Source organism: Lissotriton vulgaris, chromosome 3_1 (genome assembly GCF_964263255.1).
Source record: "Lissotriton vulgaris chromosome 3_1, aLisVul1.2, whole genome shotgun sequence".
Classification (NCBI taxonomy): Eukaryota; Metazoa; Chordata; class Amphibia; order Caudata; family Salamandridae; genus Lissotriton; species Lissotriton vulgaris.
The window spans coordinates 1,312,674,106-1,312,698,305 of NC_141689.1; the positions used below are offsets into that span (position 1 = coordinate 1,312,674,106).

At 46.4% G+C, this 24,200-nt stretch overlaps 1 protein-coding gene across 4 annotated transcripts in view; it reads left to right on the forward strand.

Moving 5' to 3' along the window:
• SEPTIN11 (septin 11) overlaps positions 1 to 24,200 on the forward strand; it is a 964,023-nt gene that overhangs the window by 605 nt on the left and 939,218 nt on the right. The window lies entirely within an intron of this gene.

Sequence of the window (24,200 nt, forward strand, 5' to 3'; positions counted from 1 at the left end):
ATCGGCAGTATCTGGTCTATGCAGATGTGCTGAGTGGCAGATCCCTAACACAGCTAAGTTGCCAAGGAAATAAGAGTGCTGCATTTTCAAGGCGAGAAAAGAGGCTGCAGCCAGGTGCCCCCTACTAATGCAGCCCTGGTCTGGATTTGCGAAGTTAATGCTATTTTCTCGGGGTCCGCCTGTCCAATTGAGACCCAAGGAGCGCTCTGGCGGGGTTTACTTAAGCTAGCGGAACCCTATCTAGGGAGTGGCAGCGAGTGTGGATGTGTCGCCCAGTCTGTCGGACTTCCACCAGAAAGGCATGGCGCATCCAGGCTGCTGTGGAATGAATGACTCCCGGTTGCATGACAGTCAGTGCTCCTTCAGTGACAAGGCACCAGAGGTCGGGGCTCGTGTATGCAGAGAATGATACAAACCCAGCCCTTGCCTTTTCTTAACCTCGTTTATTTCTACCACTATCCTCTTGTGAAGGGGAGGGTTTTTGAATAAACATAAAATGTACAGCAGGAGATGGACTGCGGTTTCGTCGTTGTTGGTCCTGTTCCCGCACCTTGAAAAGCTCTTTATTCTGTGTAACAGTTGCCAGCCGACACTGCTGGATTCCCAGAAGTGTAACATATTTAGAAGCTGGTGGCCTGCGCATTTGTGAGTTCACCTCTTCAGGAGAGTTTCCCACAACCCCCTGCCAATGGGCCTCACAGATCCGTAGACAGACCTCACAGGTTGAAGTGAACAGGAAACACGCTTTTTAGTCTTACCCTTAAATAAGTTAAATATTTCCCAACTTTTGTTTATTTCATAGATCCAGTGTCACCATTCCGATAGTCTTCGTTTTACAATTAAAAATGCCTTTACTTTTTTCCGCAGCTGTTTTTGAGATCTTCGCTGTAGCTAATTAGTTCACATGCTCTCAAAAACGGGCGCGGTCAAAGCCTACCCCTCGGATACCGAAACAACACGTGTCACCCGTCCTCCTGAACTCGCTGCAGCCGGCTTCTTCGGCACAATCGCCTCCAATTCCCCGCCCCATCCTCGGCTCTTAGGTCATAATTTGACTTGTTTTCTTGCACGCTTCTGATTTTTTTTTTGTATTCATCACTGTGTAAAGTGTCCACATCTTGACCTGTTTGTAATCATCTATGGATTTAGTGCCTGTTTGACAAGAGCCAAAGAAAACAATTCAGCCTATATTTTTCCACATCCTTCATGTCTAGCCCAAATAAAACCCCTGTGTTGGGATAGGACCCTTTGTATTCCAGACAAGAGCATATGCTTTACGCACGTTCAACACTAGATGTACACATTCCTAATAAACTCCGACTGCACACATTCTTCACGGATTGAGATCTCGTGCAATGTCCCACAACGTCAGAATGGCAAAAAAATGGAAAGAGGTCCCCTGTGCAGGGTGTGGCCAAACCATACCCCATCTCAGATTCCGGACTGGATCCTGAAATAATAATCTTGATTCACTTGTTGCCTTGTGCTATCCTGAGCGCTGTGAGGTCGTTTGCTGTAACACTTCCTCTACCTGTTGATAGTTCCTTATATACAGGGCCACTGGAATTATGAAGCAGGGAAGGACCAAACTGTGCGGCAGGGTTCAGTAAATTATGTGGCAAGGAAAAAGTAACTTATGCTGTGCTATGCGGCACATTTTGTGCTAGTATTACTTCATTATTTTGTCACTTTTACACTAGTTGATACTGTCTGGGCATTGGTTGCACTTCATTAGTACAAGTTTAACAGTCAAATCCAACGATGAGCTACAGAAGGGTGGCCAGATATGCTTTGCAAAGGGATTTCCACTGCGCGGCAACACATGTTGCTACGTTTTTGTAACTTTTCAACCGTTTGAGGTAGAATTGTTTTTTTGTTGTTATCTGCCAATGATGCAGCAGATGATGGATTATGTGGCAAATGTATAATTATGTGAAAACGCTGCCTAATCACTTAATTCCAGTGGCATTGCTTATAAAATGGGGTCTTGGTGTGGACAACACTAGGTTGTTTCAAATCTGCTTGGGCAATGTTATGTAAGATGGAAATGCATGTGAAAATGGAAAGTTATTCTAACCGTAAACGTTGTGTCCTTTGAAATACAGTGACTGCTTTCTTATTTCTGCCTTATCTCCCTGATTGATTGTTTTAAGCTTGGCGACAGATACACCAACAGGGCACCAAGATCACAAATATCTACGATTAGAGCTGCAGACACTCCTGAGCCGAGCTTTATACCCTGTGCTCTGCTGTAGTCACAGGGTTTGACTGACATTTTGAAAGCGAAGAATTTGAGTCATTGCAAACCCATGTAACATCTGAGACCCTTGTTATGGGAGGGGTAGCTTTAGAATGCATATAGAACAAGCTTTGGCATATAGCCAATAGGTCTCGCCTTTGGGACCTTATAAGTGTTCAGTTATCCAGCACAATATCCTTGGTGCAACAACATCAACTGTTGCATGGGTAAACACTTATAAGGTCCCAAAGTCGAGACCTATTGGCTATGCCAATGCTTGAGGACAAACTGAACCAGGAGAGACTAAAGTGAGTCGTGCACCATCCAAAGTGAATAAAGCAAGCACATAGAAAGCCAGAAAATGTGAGTTACAAACCACAATGCCTATGGTAATCAATGGGCAGAATGTATTCCAAGGTCAATATTCTGAAATTCCCCAAGATGTATTTAGCAAGCCATATAGCTGCGACTTAAAAAAAGGGAGGGGTGTATGCCTATTTTGACTGCTGCCCCGGAACTGCCAGCCTGCCCGGTAATGGATGTTGTCAGCCGATGGGCACATGCATGTGTTACATATTTGGAGTCAATGGATGGGGTGCTATTGTTACTGCAAGGGGCAGAGATCTTGCCTCTGACGCTGTCACGAGTTGAGCACTCCACATCAGACATCACCAGATACATGAGCAGGAACATTGGGAAAAGATTGAGAAGTCCAGCAATGTGGAGGATATTGAACGCCCAATGGATCCCGCTAGCTGGCCTGTTCGTGTTATTCAGATGAGGCTCAAGCCTGCATCAGCTCTCCTAGCCACACCAGCAGCTTTGAATATACTAAGCACCTGGTGCCCTCATCCCACTCCAGCAATTGTAGTGTTGCAGAGGGAATGGTACTTGGCTGCGTGAGTCGTACGGGCAATATAGTGGCAGGCCAGCACATAGGGCAGTGGAGGATGACGCGCTCATGAAGCACTGCATCCTCTGCCGTCTTTGACCATGGCTTGATGTGGATATTAATATTGCTGCACATAAACCCTACACAACATCTCCCCTCCATATACTATATTTTATGACGTTCTGTTTAAATTCGATTGACAGCTGACATTTGATGATGTTCTGCAGGGGATCAGACAGAGCTATGGAGGACCTGGGATAACCGTACACCAAGTACACCGGCTGCTCTGGTGTACTTGCATCGCCTTATACAACATGGTGGTGGGAGGTTGTAATGTTGTGAGATTGAGCAATTGTCGCTGTGGCAGACACATACTGAGGCACGTAAATAAATGCATCTGTAAAAGGGATTAGAAAAGTACTCAGACAGGGTCAATCTGCCTTTTCTCACGGCCACAATGAGGTTATTTGGCTGTTTTGGTGGAAGTGACATAGTACATAGTAAGTATACTATGAGGTTGAAAATGTCTTTTGCGCCCGCAGCTTGTTCGTGCCTCAGGGATGCTGATCACAGCATCCGTCGCATGGTTTATAGGCAAGTGGCAGGCTCATGGGGAAATAATGCCTCTTTCAGTGCCTGCTACGCGGTCAAAAGTTGCAGTCTCAGGGAATGCCTCTCACAGTGGTCAATGCGCAACTTTAACGAAAGTTACGGTCACTGAGAAGGTTACTGATCGCAGGATAGAGCATCTCATAACAAGGAAGAGCTGCAAGAAAAGAAAAAAGCCCACGAGTGGTGCGCATGTGCGCACTGCAAAGAATTTAAGGAACACAGCAGACACAGTGCAGGCCTCTGCTCGCTCCTGAGCTCCCTAGGCCAGGGGAGAGAGAAGGCGGGACATGCACCCACCTTTGGCCAATTGCATGCTGTCTTTCTTAGAAAGATGCTTGCAAAGGCCAATAGCGTGTTAGCACAAAATAAAACACAAGCATAAGCGTCAGTTGCGAGTCCTTATTAGAAGCCTTGCACAGCAGCGCATGCGCGCTGGCTCAGGCAAGACCTAAAAAGAAAGTGAAGTCACAATGGGGATCTCATAGTCTACTGATGAGCTTCTATGACACAAGCAGAGCTTTAAGTGCTATGGAAGAACTGGGTGAGGGTGTTCCCTAAAAAGGGCGTGGCCCATGTAACGAAGATTGTGGCTTAAGCATGTAAACTAAAAATCTATGCTTCTTTTGTGTGCCCCCCGACTGGTATTTTACTGCTTCTCTGTGCTTTTTTAATTTGTATCAACAAATATAGCCCAACGGGCATACGCCTAAAACAAGCCTGGACTATTGGCTTTGTCAATCATGGTGTTTAGCTGTATTAGGCAGATGAGTAAACCTTTCAATTCTGAAAATTAAGAGAGTGTGTTAGACTGAGACCTGCGAAAGAGGCAGTGCTCATCAGCGTGTCTCAATCACTCCTGTTCTTCCCTTCACACCGCTTTCCTCTGCAATCTTTTTTAGACACAAATACTTTTGCTCTCGAAATCTTTCTGAAATTCTTTTCAAAGTCCTCTTTTCACTCTCCCCTTATTTCACGTCCCCACAGTTCACCACCCCACACACACACAGACCCACTCACCTGTAGCCACTAGATTTTCTTTTCTTCTTGCATTGTCATTATTTTGACAACTGGGTACCTCCTTTACACACATTCGAACATAATCACTATTGCAGCTGGCACACGTGATCATTGCTCCTGGCGTTCTGCAGAGAGGCCAGGGATTGGGTGCCCATCTATTCTGAACACCCAGTGTGCTAATCTTTCTCTGACTTCAGCCCGAGCAACTGAGCTCTCAATCGCCGCCTGTTGTGAACACCTGGAAGCAACTCAGTTCAAAGTATGCAGCATACAAAAGTAATATGCAGCGCAAAAAAATACTGAAACACAACATCCAAGAAATGGCAATCCATCTTAAGGAATGAATAAGTTAAACGTGAAATAAAAATCGCTGACTTGCATTACCTCAACGCGTTTTACACTCAATGTTTAGAAAGTGACCAGTGATTTTTTTTCTTTCTGTAAAGGACATGATTATAGGGTCCGATAAGGACCTGTTTCATTGTTACATTCATTTACTACCAGGTCTGAAACCTGAAGGGACCAGTCAGTCCCACTTAAAGCCCCGGTCACAGGCACTGACTGCATAGCAAGGTTTTATTTCGCCTGTGAGTAACTAGCACAGTCTGGCTTCATGCCATGAGATGTCTCCTAATTAGACGTGTTCGCTCATATTCAGTCGCACGGTCACGTTCCAGGGGTGCAGTGGCCCCTTCAACACTCTGCAAGGAGTTCCTGTGGTGCAGAAAAATCTGGAAACATTCCAGCAGCCGTGGCTGTGCTGTGTCGTAACAGAATGACCACTCTGGCCCTCCTGTACACACAGCAGTGTAAAGTGCACTGGGAAACTTCTTGTGGTCCTTGGTGCACTTACACCATGCCCACAAGCACCTTACATTGCGTAGCACAGTCCGTAGGATACCTGAAGGGAGGGTGGTGTCAACACGCCTGTGGCGTGAGCACATTTCCTGTCATTGGGGCTTGTAGTGGATTAGGTCTAGCCCCTCAACTCTGGCATGACAAATGTTATTATGTCACTGTCTCCTAATTTCATGGTAGCCCTTCCCTGCTTCGCTCCCTAGTCCAAGCTCTCTACTTTCATGAAATTCATCCCACACAGACTCTATGTTTCAGAATGTGGTGCAATCTATGCCAAGTCCGAAGGATGCACTCAAATAGTTCGGCCAATTTCTTGAACTTCATCAATGTTGAACATGTCTTGGGGTGTTCTCTGTCTGGTAATAAACACTGCTATGGCCTTTGATTCTGCTGACAGCAGAGGTCTGCTAAGCAGTCCCAAGGCTTTAATTGATTGTTACATACGTTGCTTCTGACGATACAGCATTCCTCTGATGAAGGGTCTCCGTGCCCCGAAATGCACCGGGAATTGCCATTTCTTTTAGGATTTACATACGTGAGCACCAGTGGTCTCTGGATGTGCTGCAGCCAGAATGAGGGGCCGGGCTCTTGCTGAATGAGGCAGTGACCGGATTCTGATGCTTGGAGTAATTCCATAGTTTACTTTGTTTTTAATTCTGCCTTGTTTACTTCTCTCTACAATTACTAGTGAACTTCGTTTCTTGACATGGTGGGATGTGACATTTGAAGGAGGGAATGGTGTGCCAGTGGCTTGGAACTCGTGTGTTTTCGTACACTCTGTTGTCCTACTTGGCATTTTTGTTGGGAAATGAGTGGTTGCCGGCAGAAAAAATAAGTATAGTGTTTTTAACCACACGTTCTAAGTATCTTCGACCGTTTCGTGGTAAACCTCAACTAAGTGTTTGAATTTACTACTGCGCTGCGCCCAGTCATCAAGCCTCATGTGTTCGCGCACCTGGTTCTCTTCTGTGACTCTATCTGTCTGTACAGTAAAATAGCAATCGCAGGCTTAAAACCCCTTGTGAGGATGCTTTGTTTGGTTTACAACTGCAATTTGAGAAAAGGCAAAGGCTGCGGGGTTTTTCATATCCTAAATGTGAGCTACAGATGTGTTATTTTTGGTAGCCTAGTCATAGGTTTACTCTTGCTTCTTCGAGGAAAATAAGCTTTTTTTAAATGTTGTTTTAAATGTAAAAATGAAAAATCTGAATGTACTTAACTGCCTTATTTACATTTTGGGATGAATTTATTCTATATATAATTTAAAATGGAGAAAAATATGTCACTGCTTACAACACCATTTGCTGAAAAAAACATTCCCTTGCAAGCAGTTTATATGTGAAAGCAGAAGTCCGGAATATGACTTTAAATAATGCATATATTTCTTAAATGTAATACCTTAACGGACTCGAGGTTAACTCAATTCATAATGCTCGTGAGTTCTGCATTTTTCCGAGAATTTGCAGCAGTGGTGCGTGACTGAAGATGAACAAAGATGCTCTGAAGCGGACGTTTCTGGGCCTCCCAGGCAGTCACATGTTTTCTTGATGAAGAGGCCGCAAAGAACTCTGTACATTTGTTTAGTGAGTGAGTATAAATTGCAGTGCTCTCTGCCTGTGAATGCTATGCTTGCCACGGCACAGCGAGAAGCCCTTTCCTCAAAAAAGCTCAAATCATCTGTAACTGGACTAGTTCATATTTATTTTTAACTGTGCAGCAGAGTGGTGAGTTTCTCTTGGCAGCTGAGTGCGTCCGGCGCCGCTTTACATATATTGGGTTTCGGTGAACGTGCCACGCGCTCCGCAGTGAGTGAGGAATCAGACACTTTGTTGGATTGAAGAGGGGTCAGCGGGGTCACGTGGGCCGCCTGCAGCGAACATGGTGATTCCAGCAATGTCCTGTTATACGCAGAGGACACGAGTCCAGCTTCCTGACAGGGCTCCTGCGTTTCAACGGAAGTGTCCCCGCCTTCAGGATGTCTGTAGTAGCTTGGGTTTGTTTAAGAATCAAGTGACACCAAGTATTTGCTGTGATCACTGGGGTCCCCAGGCACCTTGGTTCCTCGTGTTATAATTGACCTCTTTGGTGACGGAGCTGGTTTAAGACGCTCTAGTGTGGACGGTTAGGCAGGTCACATGCTTAGTTACTAAAGTGCCGTTGGAAACCTGGTCAGACCTCAGACGATGGCGGTGGGAAATGGAACAGGCCAGTTAATGCTGGGCGATGAACTGGAGCCGTGCAGTGACGTAACGTAACGTAACTTCAGGACCCCTTGAACAGTACATTGGAGGAGCCCCCTCTCCGGTTAAGTCATAAGCTCACAGGCCTGAGTACTGTACTGAGGGGGCTCCCTAGATGTCAGATTGCTTACGTTTGACATTTTCATAATTTCAGTGTAATTATGAGTGACATTTTTTCGCAAGCAAAATCAAGCAATTAGACAAGAAAAACATATAAACATCAATAATTACACCTATTTGACTAACGAAAAACTAAAACTGCTCCAAAGCACAGAGCAGTTGTATCTCATTTTGCAGACACCCAGCCACACTCAGCAACATGAATTACAACTGCCTGAAAGTTTGTCACTAACAAAAGCACTAAAAATGCTCCAAGAAAAAAACGTGTGCAGGAGCCCATCATTTCACTTTGACGATATTGAATGAAATGTGCTGATGGTAATACAGCATTTTGGGTTTTGTATGCCAAAGGGAGGCTGGCTGGCACAGGTTAAGAAAGTAACCACTTTTACAGGAAGGAATTGCGCAAGTAGGCAGTGGGCAACGATATTCATGTCCCTTGCATCTAACCTGAATACAATAAGAACACAACGTATCTTAAAAAAAAACACGTAACCAGAGAACTTCAAACTATCTTTTTTAACTAAAGAAATACATTTCCGACCTCTTCCTTACTGCGTCTCCAAGCTTCCACTGCTTTTCTGTGAGATGTGCAGTGCTAAGCCAAGTCTCTGCTGTGTATACAGGCTCTCTTTCTAGGTGATGACTCGACTGCTGTGCCCTGAACAGCAGAGACCTAGCAGAAGAAAGGGAGAGTTGCTCCTCCATAAGGCTTCTAGCTGCAGTTGTGTTTGTCTGTAGAGCTGGGCCTGACATGTCTGACGACGCAAGCAGGACTCTCCATCTGACTTTTGAGTGTTAAGGGGAGTTGCGTTACAACGGGCTCTGTTCCTCACGTCTGGGGGCTGCATGCTTTGTCATTTCAAGGCGCAAACTAACACCAGAGGTCCGCATCACTGTTAGCAGACTCCCCGCACCCATCATGCTGCATTCAGCGCTGCAGGCCATCATGCTGTCACTGACAGTAGGGCGTGACAAATGCCTCGGGCTGCCATAAACGCCGCTTCTGCGGCACGCTGAGTGGTGTATTACTCCAATCCCAGGCACCCCACCCAAGCTCCTCTGCACAGCGCCATCCACTTGACTTGAAGCGCAAGCTCTACGTTCTGTCCCGACCCCAGCCGGCGAGCACAATGAACCCGAACGCCTCTGCCCGTCGCAGTCAACCTTGCAGAAGTTAATTCTACGTGCGACGGGCCTATTCTAGGTGGTGGTGATGGTAGCGTGGCACGCGTGCGTGCGCTGTATGCTGCAGACAGCAGTTGCACTTCAAACGGGCCGCGCGCGCAGCACTGGCGGCCCGTTGCGGCGGCCTTTATAATTTATTTGGGGACACTACTGTAAAGTAGTGTCCCCAAATAAATTATAAAGGCCGCCACAACGGGCCTCCAGTGCCTCGCGGCCCCCAAAATGGTGCCGCCTGGGGCAGACCGCCCTCACCCCCCCCACCCCCCCCCCCCCCCAGCTACGCCGCAGTTGGTGCGCATACCACGCCAGCAGCATCTAGTAGGTTAGGCCTAACAATTTAGTAGAGGGAGTAGATAAGGATAAAGAACGTCCACTGTGTGATATGTTGCTGCTTAGAGAAAGTTTATCTCTCAAGGCAAATTATGTTTCTCCTTGAGACAATTATTACTCCTAAGTTATTTGATAAGATGATCAACATGAATGACTTGGAGGAAACGGATATAAAATCCGAGGTCTTGGAAGGTCAGAATTTTGGTATGCTTTTTTAACAGTTTTATTTGTAACTCTTTTTATTATAAACAATACAACAAAGAAAAATAATTTCAGGTGAAGACAATCAAGTATATCATATGGGTTCATATTGCACAGTGCAGAATAAAACATTCAATGTTTAACCCTAGGGTCAAGGGGAATCCAGTGCCATCCGGTCCGGCACCGGCGTAGGGGGCTCACAGAGACCTCCACGATAGGCGTTCCACGCTCCCCAAATTTTCCCCCACTTCCACGGGCAACCCCTGGCTACATACACTGCCCGTTCCCTGAGCATGCACCAGTCAAGAGCTTCTGATCACTTATTAACTCGGGGTGGTTGATGAGCTCCCCACAGTTGTGCGATATTTCGTTTGGCCACCATACATGCCAGCGTGACCCACTGCTTTTGATAGTCATTGAAATCCGTTGGCTCCCACACATTCAACAAACATCTCCGGGCCTCCAGACGTACCTCCAGCCCAATCACATCTCTCAACTCATCATGAATCTTCACCCAAAATTCTTGTATGACCGCACAATGCCAAAGGATAAGCATCAGGGTACCTTCCTCCCCACACTCTCTCCTGCACGCTCCGTTTTCGGCTCGCCCCTTGCGCACCAGACGCGTTCCGGTCATATAGGATCTATGCAGTATTTTCAGATTTTCAGCTGTACCAGACGGAGCCGCATCTGGATAGCAACGACTTTGGGGTAGGATACTGCTGCCGTCCAATCATCGTCATCCAATTCCAACCCGTCCGCACACCACTGAGCCCGAAGTCTCACCAGCGGGTTTTCTGAATTGTTAATCAATTTTCGGTAGATAAGAGAGATGTTTTTTTCCGGGATATGCCCGTCTAATACTCTGTCTTCAAGAGAGGATGCCTCCGGGAGGTCCGAGCCCCTGGGGACATGAGTGTCAAGAGCGTGCCTCACTTGCAGGTATCGGAAGTATTCAGTCTGATGCAAACTATACTGTTTTGCTAAAGAGTCAAATGTAAGCACCGAATCCTTCCCCCCCACATCCTTAATCTGAGTAATTCCAATGAGGTCCCATTTGTCGAACCCTTTAGTTTTCCACAAATTACCTAACTTTTCGGAGTTCAACAAGGGAGTAGCTAGCATGAGTTTACCCTCCCACCCCAAACATTTATTGGCCGCGTGCCATACATGTACCACGTGCGCAGTCGGGCCTGACCGAGGGTATTTCCCCATCGTAGAATAAAGCGCCCTGTCTATCTTGCCACCCGGGGCCTGAGTCCGGTCCATAGCATAGCCCGGGTCATCCGGGAGTCATCCGGGAGTCCATAAACGATTTGATTCACTGCGGCCAAATGCGAGACCCAATAATAACTACGGATGTCAGGTAAACCAATCCCACCATCATACCAGGAAAGAGTTAGTTTCTTAAAAGCGATGCAGGCCACACCGTCCCACAGCAGCTGTCTCTAAAGAGCCTCAATCTCCTTAAAGTACCCAACCGGCATACAAGAACCGTGGCAGAGCCATCTTCTTGAAGAGCGTGGCCCTTCCCAGCAGGGAGAGAGGAAGAGATTTCCATCGCTCCACATCTCTCTGACACCGGGCCAGTGGGGTACCCAAATTGTTCTCTTAGCGCTTTTTTGGGTCTAGCGTGACAAATATGCCCAGATATTTAAACCCAACCGACTCTATGCGGATGGGGCAAGTCCGCGGGATCACCGGGGGATCACCAGCCAACACAAAAATCACCGATTTTTTCCAGTTGATAGCTAGACCAGAATACCTCCCAAAAATAGCAAGTACATCCAGGAAAAAACGAAAGGAGTATTTGGGTCTCGTGAGATAAAGCAGGACATCGTCCCCGTACAACAAGATCTTATCCCCCCAGCCAGGCTGCCACCGCAGACCGCATATCGTAATGTCCCACCTCACCCAAGCTGCCAGTGGCTCCATTGCTAACGCAAAGAGCAACGGGGATAGTGGGCATCCCTGCCTGATGCCCCTTCCGAGGGAGAAATCACTGGATTTACAATTGTTGACAACCACTCTTGCCAGGGGAGCAGTATATAGCAGGCGCACCCAGCTGATAAATTCACTCCCAAATCCTAACCTCGTCAGTACCGCAAACAAATAAGGCCACTCCACTCTGTCAAAGGCCATTGTGGCATCCAAGGACACCAGAACCGCCTGCTCTTGTATTTTATTGGCTGCCCGAGAACGCTATGCAACCTACGCAGATTTAAGGGCGTGTTGCGGCGCGGCATGAAACCAGATTGGTCCGGATGAATCAGGGTTGTAATCACCTTTACCAATCTAATAGACAGGAGCTTTGCCAATATTTTGGGCTCATCGTTGAGGAGCGATATTGGCCGGTAGGAGGAACACTCCGTCTTCGGCTTGTCAGCTTTATGGAGAACTACAATGTTGGCCACTCGTTGGTCATATGGAAGCTCACCATTCTCTCTACTTTCTAAGAACATTGCACGGATGAAAGGGGCGAGTTTATTGGCATTTAATTTATATAGTATACCCCACGGTAGTACTCAGCAAATGGGTCAGTGATCTTACTCAGTTCCGGTCCTACTAATTCGGGCACAAAGCGAGAGGCCTGTTCCCCTTTTTCAAGCCAAGCTATCAATTTGCCGGCTTTATCGCCGTGCTCGTAAATACGGCTCTGAGTGGCATTATGCTGAGCTACCGCGCTTTCCCTGGTGCGATTCCTATACTCCTCCTCTCGGAGTTTCAACAGATGGAGATCCGCCGCCATTTGCGACTTGGCTACTTTCTCCTCCAGACGCAACACCTCCTCTTCTTTGCGAACCACCGCTGCCTGCCCCTCTTTCTTTTTCCTAGTCACTATGGACAACACTTCGCCTCAAGACACTGTTTTATATGCTTCCCAGAGTGACCTAGCGGAGCCCACCGAACCTACATTCTCTTGAAAATAACGCTCCGACATTTGGAGAACCTCCTTCTTAATCACAGGGTCTTTTAACCGCCAAGCCCCAATGGGAGCCACCCTACCCACTGGCGTCATCTCAAGAGCAAGACTAATCCACAGCGGGGAGTGGTCTGATATTCCTCTCCCCAAATACTTGACTTCTTTAATCAGGGGTTCCATCGCCGCCGGAATCAGTACATAGTCCAGGCGAGACAGAGTGCCATGAGCGGCCGAGACATGTGTATAATGCGAGGAAACTGGATTGCGCACTCACCAACTGTCAATCAATCCCAACGTAACCAGAAAGTCGGACAACCACCTCTTCGCCTGCGTAAGCACCCGGGGCGGTCGACGGTCAATCTCCCCATCCACCACTGAATTAAAATCGCCACCTAATACCAGGCTTCCAAGAGGGAGGGTGAGAAAGATAGCACTCAAGTCTTGGAATGTCTCAGTCTGAAGGCCCGGTGGCACATATATGGAGAAGAGAGTGACCGTCTGGCCCCCTACTTGACAGGAAACTCTGGGGTACCTACCCCTTTGGTCAATCCAAGTCGCCCGTATGGATAATGGAAATGAGTTCTTAACCAGGATTCCCACCCCCCTGAAACCTTAAGTGAAGCCCGCGTGTGCCACCAATTTATACCCCCCTTTATGGAGGGCTCGACATTTGTTACCCACTAGATGCAACTCTTGGAGTAGTACCACATCTGGGGAGTGTCGTTTGAAAAGCTGACTAACCATCCCCCTCTTAATTCTGTCCCCCAGTCCGTTAACATTCCAGCTTAACACTTTCATCCCCGACCCATAAATATCACGTGACTTCGAACCCATGTTTGAAATGCGTCAATACAGTAGTTACACCTGAGAAAAAGCAATAATACTCAACAAAATCACTCACACACATACACATACAAAACACCACACCCCCTCCCCACCCCCCACCCTGCACCCCTGCTTGCGGCCTTTGCCAACCCCCAACTCGCAGTGTGCCTGTCGCCCCGTCATTTAACTAAACAGCTATCTAAAAATAGAACTGAGGAGGAGTTCGGCTCTCCGCTTCCCCGCGCATCCCCGCGCATCCCCGGGTAATTAAACTCAGCACTTTCAATTATACCAAACACCTCGTACGGGAACCCACAACCTCTGGCCCCACTCCCGAACCTCCCAGTTACACAATGAATGATTGCACGCAATGTTACTGTTCTTGCGGACCCCCATCTTCGTCGCCGCTCTGTCTCTGAGGACCTCCCCGAGAGGGAAGGCTCTCCACCCAGTCCGAAGAAATTTCTGGATTATCGAAGGAAACATCATAGCATATTTGAGTTCTTTATCGCGGAGCCTCTTCTTGACACCTATGAAACTCTGCCGCTGCCTCTGAACTGCCTGCGTAAAGTCTGGGAAAAAGTTAAGGGTGGAGTTCTCAAACTGTAATGGCCCTCCGGTCCGGGAGGCTTGCAGGATAGCGTCTCTATCTCTGTAATTGAGCACTCTCGCAATCATCGGTCGGGGTGGGGCCCCCGCTCGCTGTCTGCCACCCGGGATTCTGTGTGCCCGTTCCACCGTAAAAAAAGTGCTGAGTCCTTTCGGTTTCAAGTCGTTTAGTACTATATCTTCCACGAATAAGTCTGAAGCTTGGCCCTCGGCCCTCTCCGGGACCCCAATGATTCGCACATTGTTCCGCCGGACCCGTCCTTCATAGTCGTCCAACTTACGACTCGTCGTTTCACTGGAGGCCCTGAGGCTCCGCACCTCCCGCTGCAATTCAGCCACGTCATCAGTCAAACTCGTTGTTTTAATGTCCAGTGACTTCACTTTCTCACTAGTAGAGATCAGCTCGGATTAAATTCACTTCGACAGTCACAGTGTCCAGCTTGTGTTCTAGTGACTCCATTTTCTGTCCAAGGGAGGTCTGGACTCTCTCAATGGCCGCCATCACGTCTGACAACATAGGCTCCGAAGCCTGGCCCGAGGCCTCCCCACTGCCGTCTTTTGACTTCCCAAACCCTACAGGGGAACCCGTAGGCTGTGTGTATCGGTCCATTTTATTCGACTGAGCGATGCGGGATCCCCTTGTATTCTTAGGTTGCTGTTTATCTGCCTCCGGTTTGGTCGCCATTCCGCCGTTGGGATGAACCAGATAGTCACTACGACCCTTTGTCCTCTTGGGCGGGCTAGAGCACTCGGGGACCCACTCGGCCCTGCTCGGCAGAAACTTTCAGATCAGGAGCTCCCAGGCCTCCGGGACACTCAATCGACCCCGGGGTCCGACACCTCCGTCAACCTCCCTCCAAAATACCAAATTCGTGGTATCAGTACCTTCACAGTGCGAGTAGACCAACTAGCACGAGTCACCACTGGTCCCGGCAGATGGCCGGAGTTGATCGATCGAGAGGCGGGGGTAGGGCGGCGACTTCCGGCGGCTGGCCCCGTTGTTGTTGAACTGGGGTTGGGGTCACACTCCAACTCTAGGCCCGGTTTCCAGGCTAGCAAGCCACAAATCTTCACTCGACGTTTCTGAGGATCCTGTGGGTCGAAAAGGATGCGGAAAACAGCACCTAGGTCAGCACCACGTCCACCACCGATTCCCACCACCTGGCTTCAGGATAATAAACAGGATATCTCCGGAGGTGGCGGGGTTCACGGGAGCCCTAAGCTCACGCGGCCAGCTTGAATGCGCGCAAAGCTCCTCCCCCGTTGGTATGCTTTTTTAAAAGCAATAATTGGGTTTAAATCCAAAAAAGCTTACATTAAAATTTGTATTGTGGTTAAATGTTGGGATGTGATTGAATGGAAAGTTTAAAGAAAACTGAAGATTAAGTTAATCCTATACTCTGCTGAACCGATGTGGCTACTTAATAAATCATGTAAAGGGAAACTAAGTGGTGGCTGCCGTTCCTGAGGTATTTTCTCCTGAAACTTTAGGAATACAATTTGTTCCAGGAAAAGGTGGAAAGCTAGGGTCAGGCTGTTTCTACCAAAGGAATTATTTCTAAATCTTAATATATGATATTTTCTAACAGCTGCCTGCCCAACAAATTGACTCCAGCCTCACCGCCAGTCCCCACGTTCAGAGTCCTTCATTGGATACCTATTAGAAAGAGAGTACTGATCAAACCGCTCTGCCAGACATACAAATCTGTCAGGCATTAGTGTAAAGTACCTACAGGACAGACTCACCCGCTACCACCTTGATAGAAACGTAAGATCTAAGAATCAACATCTTCTATGTCTTTGGCTTATTCGCACGCTAAAATTTGTCCTATCTGGCCCCTCACCACTGGAATAGGCTTCCCCTGTTCATCCATGCATGCCCACATTTCTCTGGTTTTACGAAGCATCTCAAAACCTGGTTGTTCTGATCAGCTACCTCTTCACCTATCTGCCGGTCACAGTGGTGAGATGTCCCTTCGGGCCGAGTCGTTGCGCTCTATCAAGTTCCCATTATTATTATATTACAAAACTATCAAAAGGAGATATGCAACAATTGAAAACAAAGTATTAGCCTGTTTCTTGGCTTGTGAATATTTCTGGAATAATATTTGGCACAACAAATTTGAAGTGATATCAGATCATAAGCATCTGGTAAGAGTGTTATCTGCTGGAGGAGGATAGAATTCCAGATCTCACATTTTTGTCTATGTACCTAGGAAGAAGAATAAGTTAGCTGATTGCCATTCCCAATTCACTTAAGTTCAGTGAAGCAAGTGTCCAGAAGACCGGAAATTATGTGTATGTTATGAGATCGTATGTTGCTTAAGGCAAATTTAATGGAGAGTGCGAAGAAATGTGGGACTTTTTTGATGATCATCTTTTAGAAGAAGTCAAGAAATTGAAGGTAGAATGATTACAGTGAGTTGATTATCAGGTAATATTCTTCTCGGAATTAGTTCTACCAGTTGGATTGAAGAAAAACATTTTAGAAAGTGCTCATCAGGGGCATGGAGGCATGTCTCCACTAAAGTAGCTAATAAGGATTTTTTTGATGACCAGGTATGGATAACAATACAGAAAAGTGGGTGAGAGAATGTGGTTTGTGAACTAACAGTAACGTGATTTGTAAGGTATATTTCGAGGCCCTCCCTTATTTAGTGTCTACAACAACCATGACAGAAAATAGCTTTTGACATTTCTGGTCATTTTCATATACTTGCTTCCAGTTCTAGGCACATATTACTGATGATCATCTTCCATTCAAAATGGCCAGAGGTTAAATTTGTGAACAGCATTTTAATGCAAGTTGTGATTGAGGTTTTCAAGGGAGTAAAGTTAACTTCTGGAGAGAAAAAATAATTTCTGAATTCAGGTAACATCAATCATATGACAACTGCATAATATAATCCTCAGTTCAATAGGCAGGTTGAGGAGTTCAATAGACTTTAAAAGAAATTATTAAGTTGGCATTATCTAATGTTTTGGATTTGAGAGAGTTTTTATGTAAAAATTGTCACTTTTCAGGAAATAGCATTATGAAACAAGGTGCCTTTACGCTACTTAAGGACAGGGAAATCGTATTCAAAGTGTGCCCTTGGTGGTTCAAAAACAGAATTTGGGAAAGTAATTGCAGTTAAGTTACTGCTTTTCGTGTTAAGAATAAACACAATAGGATCAAAGATAACGTTGATCACATTAAAAAAGTGAATGCCAGATTTCTGTTCAGGTGAGTGGATGAGGATTCACAAGTCTGGATTGGGCGAAAGGCACATTTACATTTTTTAGACCAATCGGCGTTGTCAAAGACAATCGCTCGAGTGGTGTTAGACAGGATGGATTGGCTTGGTATGTTAGGCTATTTGTACAATGCTACTCAAACGACCAGAAAAAAAACTTAACTGTGAACTAATTGATGATTTCTCTGGGTACTCGACTATAACTGATATTGTCCCAACGGCCATGCAGAGGATTTCCACAGAACCCTCTGATGTTCCATATGAAGTTGCCGTGAGAATTGCAGGAGACCAATTTCAGGAGGGGGAAGTAAAGATGATGCCTGCATCAGAGGTAGAGGTGATGGAGATGGTACGTCTTTTGAATGATGTGGAGGGCGACTCCGCAGCATTTAGTTGAAACACATGGGCAGAACTATGGAAACCAGCTTTGAATCTGAGAGAGTTTGTTGGTGAGATGTCTGGTTATTGCTGTGATATATATATATTTCCATTTTCTTGTGCTATGTGATTGTAAGTTTTGTTACGATATTTTATTTCATATTTGCGATATTTTATTTCATATTTGCTATATTTCATATTTGCTATATTTCTATTTTTATGGTTGTTTTGTAGGGGCTTAATAGTTGAAACTATACTATTGTTACCTTGTGTGATTTCTCCTTAAGAAACCTCGCTAATTTATCCTTTTGTTTCAAATAGCTAAACTTTGCTATAGTCCATTATAGACTTATCTTTACTGCCCTGTGCCTGGGAGTGTGGAACACTGTGATTAAAATTATAAGGTTCCAATGTCGTGTGGGGGAAGGCTTCAAAGTTACAGTTGTTGTGCTGTACCTGTTATGATGAGATGTACTAATGCTTATCTCCATCAACCCGTAAAAACGCATCCATGGATAAAGTTAAAGATATTCGTGGGTAGCTGATGGCATCTTGAAAGCTTGTACACACTGGACAAGATAATGGCTAAGACTGATGATAAAGTGCACAGATGCTTTTCTGTCACCATCTAAAATAAGATAGTTCAGTGGCATGAGGCCTTGATGAACAAATTAATATGTAACCAACCATTCATAGGGCTGATTTGTTCTTTCTTCCTGATGTTAGGAAACTGAGTAACATTATGTTCGAAAAGTAACAATAAGACCTGTTATTTAATTGCAAAGAGTGTATTTAGTTTTGAATCATGTGGTAAATAAATACCCAATATTGTTGTTTTTAAATAGTGATAATTGTGTTCATAACTCACACTGATTTACTTCAGCCTATTCCAACTCGGTATGTATTCCCCTTGAGAGAAAATGTTGTAGAGTTGTAAAAGAAATACAATAGGTTGAGGAAACAAGCATTTGCAATGCAATAGGTCTCGCATTAGGAAAGTTTGAGTTTTTTGTCCTGTACATGACAAATTTATTATTTATGTTTTTTTTTTAAATTGTGAAATTAATAGCTTTGTAATTTACAATGCTAATACTTTTATTTTTTTACAATGTGACACCTATAGCATTTTTAATGCAACATGTTTAGTATTTACGTGACTTAGAAGTATTGATTTTACAAATAACTGATTCTTTTTTTAAAAATAATTAATACTTAAATAAAAGTTATTGTTATTTATAATGGCAATAGTTTAAACTTTTGTAAATAACTTTTGTGAAGATTATGTTCAGTGTATTTTATCGTGACTAAAATATAAGAACAGAAGTGAAATATAAACATTTTTTGTGACATTTGTAATAAAGCTTGAAACATTAAGAGAACATATTTGAACCAGTTGTTGTTGAATGTTTGATACTGTGTTGGCACTGAGTAATGTTGTGGTGGCGACAAGTGATGCTGTGGCGTTCAGTGATGCTGTGGTAGCGCATAGTGATGTTGTGGTGCCCCGGATTGATGCTGTTGTTGTGCGATAGATAGAGTGAGCGCGATAGATAGATAGTTGGAGTGAGGGCGATAGATAGTTGGAGTGAGGGCGATAGATAGTTGGAGTGAGGGCGATAGATAGATGGAGTGAGGGCGATAGATAGAGTGAGGGCGATAGAGTGGGGGCGATAGATAGATGTGTGTGGTTGTGTGTGTGTGGTTGTATGTGTGTTGTATGTGTGTGCGTACATGGTTGTATGTATGTGAGTGTGCGGTTACAGAAGGATGTATGTGGAAGAGAGCAGCAGATCAGCATATTATAAGAGAACAGGGAGTTAAAGAAGGATGCATGTTGAAGAGATCTGCAGATCAGCACAGGAGAAGAGAAGAGAACAGGGAGTTAGAGAAGTAGGCGGTGGAAGGGAACAGCAGATCAGCACGGGAGACGAGAACAGGGTTTTGGAGAAGGGGGCGGGGTGGAAGAGAGCAGCAGATCAGGATGGGAGAACAGAACAGGGAGGTAAAGAAGGAGGCGGATGGAAGAGAGCAGCAGATCAGCACAGGAGAAGAGAACATGGAGTTAAAGAAGGATGCGGGTGGAAGAGAGCAGCAGATCAGCACAGGAGAAGAGAACGTGGAGTTAAAGAAGGAGGTGAGGTGGAAGAGAGAAGCAGATCAGCACATGAGAAGAGAACAGTGAGTTAAGTAAGGAAGCGGGTGGAAGAGAACAACATATTAGCACAGGAGAAGAGAACAGTGAGTTAGATAAGGGGGCAGGGTGAAAGAGAACAGCAGTTTAGCACAGGAGAAGAGAAAAGGGAGTTAGAGAAGGAGGCGGGTGAAAGAGAACAGCAGATCAGCACAGCAAAAGAGAACAGGGAGTTAAAGAAGGAGGTGGGGTGGAAAAGGGCAGCAGATCAGCACAGGAGAAGAGAACAGGTAGTTAAAGAAGGAGGTGGGTGGAAGAGAACAGCAGATCAGCACAGGAGAAGAGAACAGGGAGTTAAAGAAGGAGGTGGGGTGGAAGAGAGCAGCAGATCAGCACAGGAGAAGAGAACAGGTAGTTAAAGAAGGAGGCGGGTGGAAGAGAACTGCAGATCGGCACAGGAGAATAGAAGAGAACAGGGAATTAGAGAAGGAGGTGGGTGGAAGAGAGCATCAGATCAGCACAGGAGAAGAGAAGAGGGAGTTAGAGATTGAGGCGGTGTAATAGAGCAGTAGATTAGTACGGGAGAATAGAAGAGAACAGGGAATTAAGACAAGGAGGTGGGTGGAAGAGAGCATCAGATCAGCACAGCAAAAGATAACAGGAAGTTAAAGAAGGAGGTGGTGTGGAAGAGAGCAGCAGATCAGCACAGGAGAAGAGAAGAGAACAGTGAGTTAGAGAAGGAGGCGGGTGAAAGAGAACAGCAGATCAGCACAGGAGAAGAGAAAAGGGAGTTAGAGAAGGAGGCGGGTGAAAGAGAACAGCAGATCAGCGCAGGAGAAGAAAAAAGGGAGTTAGAGAAGGAGGCGGGTGAAAGAGAACAGCAGATCAGCACAGGAGAAGAGAAAAGGGAGTTAGAGAAGTAGGCTGATGGAAGATAGCTTAAAGATTATCACAGGAGAAGAGAACAGGGAGTTAAAGAAGGAGGCGGGTGGAAGAGAGCAGCAGATCAGCACAGGAGAAATGAACAGGGAGTTAAAGAAGGAGGCGGGTTGTAGAAAGCAGAAGATCAGCACAGGAGAAGAGAACAGGGAGTTAAAGAAGGAGGCGGGGTGGAAGAGAGCAGCAGAACAGTACAGGAGAAGAGAACAGGTAGTTAAAGAAGGAGGCGGGTTGAAGAGAACAGCAGATCGGCACAGGAGAATAGAAGAGAACAGGGAATTAGAGAAGGAGGTGGGTGGAAGGGAGCATCAGATCATCACAGGAGAAGAGAAGAGAACAGGGAGTTAGAGAAGGAGGTGAGGTGGAAGAGAGCAGCAGATCAGCACAGCAAAAGAGAACAGGGAGTTAGAGATTGAGGCGGTGTAATAGAGCAGTAGATTAGTACGGGAGAATAGAAGAGAACAGGGAATTAGAGAAGGAGGTGGGTGGAAGAGAGCATCAGATCAGCACAGCAAAAGAGAACAGGGAGTTATAGAAGGAGGTGGTGTGGAAGAGAGCAGCAGATAAGCACAGGAGAAGAGAAGAGAACAGGGAGTTAGAGAAGGAGGTGAGGTGGAAGAGAGCAGCAGATTAGCACAGCAGAAGAGAACAGTGAGTTAAAGAAGGAGGCGGGGTGGAAGAGAGCAGCAGATTAGCACAGGAGAAGAGAACAGGGAGTTAGAGAAGGAGGTGGGGTGAAAGAGAACAGCAGATCAGTACCGGAGAAGAGAAAAGGGAGTAAGAGAAGGAGTTTGTTGGAAGAGAGGAACAGATCAGCACAGCAGAAGAGAACAGGGAGTAAAAGAAGGAGGTGGGGTGGAAGAGAGCAGCAGATCAGCACAGGAGAAGAGAATAGAATAGGGAGTTAGAGAAGGAGGTGTGGTAATAGAGATCATCAGATCAGCAGAAGTTAACAGGGTGTTAAAATGCAATGCAATATGTTTCTCATTTGCAAAGTTTGAGCTATTGGTATTGTAAAAGACCAATATTTTAAAATGTTTTGTTGTGGAAAATAGTGAAAATAATTGCTTTGTCATTTACAACGCTAATAGTTATAACTTTTGCAAATGTGACACCTATAGCATTTGTAATGCAATATGTGTTGTATTTATGTGACTTACATGTATTGATATTACAAACAACACTGGTTTGGATTTGGAGGGTGGAGTTGGATTTGAAAGGTGGAATTGGATTTGGAGGGTGAAATTGGATTTGGAGGGTGGAGATGGATTTGGAGGGTGGAGTTGAAGGGTGGAGTTGGAGGGTGGAGGTGGCTTTTGATTTGGAGGGTGGAGTTGGAGTTGGAGGGTGTAGTTGGCTTTTGATTTGGAAGGTGGAGTTGGAGGGTGGAGTTGGAGGGTGGAGTTGGAGGGTGGAGTTGGAGGGTGGAGTTGGGGGGTGGAGTTGGGGGGTGAGTTGGGGGGTGAAGTTGGGGGTGGAGTTGGGGGTGGATTTGGAGGGTAGAGTTGGATGGTGGATTTGGATTTGTATGTAGGATTTTGATTTGGAGGGTGGAGTTGGAGGGTGGAGTTGGAGGGTGGAGTTGGAGGGTGGAGTTGGAGGGTGGAGTTGGGGGTGAAGTTGGGGGTGGAGTTGGGGGTGGATTTGGAGGGTAGAGTTGGATGGTGGATTTGGATTTGTATGTAGGATTTTGATTTGGAGGGTGGAGTTGGAGGGTGGAGTTGGAGGGTGGAGTTGGAGGGTAGAGTTGGAGGAATGATTTGGAGGGTGGAGTTGGAGGGATGATTTGGAGGGATGATTTGGAGGGTGGAGTTGGGGGTGGAGTTGGGGGTGGAGTTGGATTTGGAGGGTGGATTTGGAGGGTAGAGTTGGATGGTGGATTTGGATGTAGGATTTGGAGTTGGATGGTGGAGTTGGAGGGTGAGGTTGGAGGGTGAGGTTGGAGGGTGGAGTTGGAGGGTGGAGTTGGAAGGTGGAGTTGGAAGGTGGAGTTGGAAGGTGGAGTTGGAAGGTGGAGTTGGAAGGTGGAGTTGGAAGGTGGAGTTGGAAGGTGGAGTTGGAAGGTGGAGTTGGAAGGTGGAGTTGGAGGGTGGAGTTGGAGGGTGGATTTGGAGGGTAGAGTTGGATGGTGGATTTAGATTTGTATGTAGGATTTTGAGTTGGAGGGTGGAGTTGGAGGGTGGAGTTGGAGGGTGGAGTTGGAGGGTGGAGTTGGATGGAGTTGGATGGAGTTGGAGTTGGAGGGTGAGTTGGAGTTGGAGGGTGAGTTGGAGTTGGAGGGTGAGTTGGAGTTGGAGGGTGAGTTGGAGTTGGAGGGTGGAGTTGGAGTTGGAGGGTGAATTTGGAGGGTAGAGTTGGATGGTGCATTTGGATTTGGATTTGGAGGGTAGAGTTGGATGGTGGATTTGGATTTGGATTTGGAGGGTGGAGTTGGAGGGTGGAGTTGGGGGTGGAGTTGGAGGGTGGAGTTGGAGGGTGGAGTTGGAGGGTGGAGTTGGAGGGTGGAGTTGGAGGGTGGAGTTGGAGGGTGGAGTTGGAGGGTGGAGTTGGAGGGTGGAGTTGGAGGGTGGAGTTGGAGGGTGGAGTTGGAGTTGGAGGGTGGAGTTGGAGTTGGATGGTGGAGTTGGAGGGTGGAGTTGGATTTGGAGGTTGGCGTTTGATCGAGTGGTGGCAGATCGAGTGGTTGCTGATCAAGTGGTGGGCGGGTAGAGTGGTGGCGGATCGAGTGGTGGGCGGGTAGAGTGGTGGGCGGGTAGAGTGGTGGGCGGGTAGAGTGGTGGCGCTAGAGTGGTGGCACTAGAGTGGTGGCGCTAGAGTGGTGGCGCTAGAGTGGTGGTGCATAGAGTGGTGGTGCATAGAGTGGTGGTGCATAGAGTGGTGGTGCATAGAGTGGTGGTGCATAGAGTGGTGGCGGATAGAGTGGTGGCGGACAGAGTGGTAGTGTGTTGGTGGAGAGATTGGTAGAGTGGTGGCGGTAGAAGGCTGTACTGTGTGTGAGAGAGAGAGAGTGTGTGTGTGAGAGAGTGTGAGAGAGAGAGTGTGAGAGAGAGAGTGTGAGAGAGAGAGTGTGAGGGAGTGAGGGAGAGTGAGGTTGTGAGGTAGTGAGAGCGAGCGAGTGAGTTAGGGAGGTAGATAGAGAGAGTGAGGTAGTGAGAGTGAGGTAGTGATAGAGAGTGAGGTAGTGAGAGGGAGAGAGTGAGTTAGTGAGGCAGAGAGAGTGAGGTTGTGAGGTAGTGAGAGAGAGAGTGAGGTAGTGAGGTAGAGAGAGTGAGGTAGTGAGAGAGAGAGAGAGAGTGAGGTAGTGAGAGAGAGAGTGAGGTAGTGAGAGAGAGAGTGAGGTAGATGGCAGGCATGTTTAAATAAAGTTACTGGGGTCTGACCTTAACAAAGGAGGCAAATGTATTCTCTTGGAACACGGAAAATGTTAAATATATACTTTTATAAACGTTTTAAATTGTGATT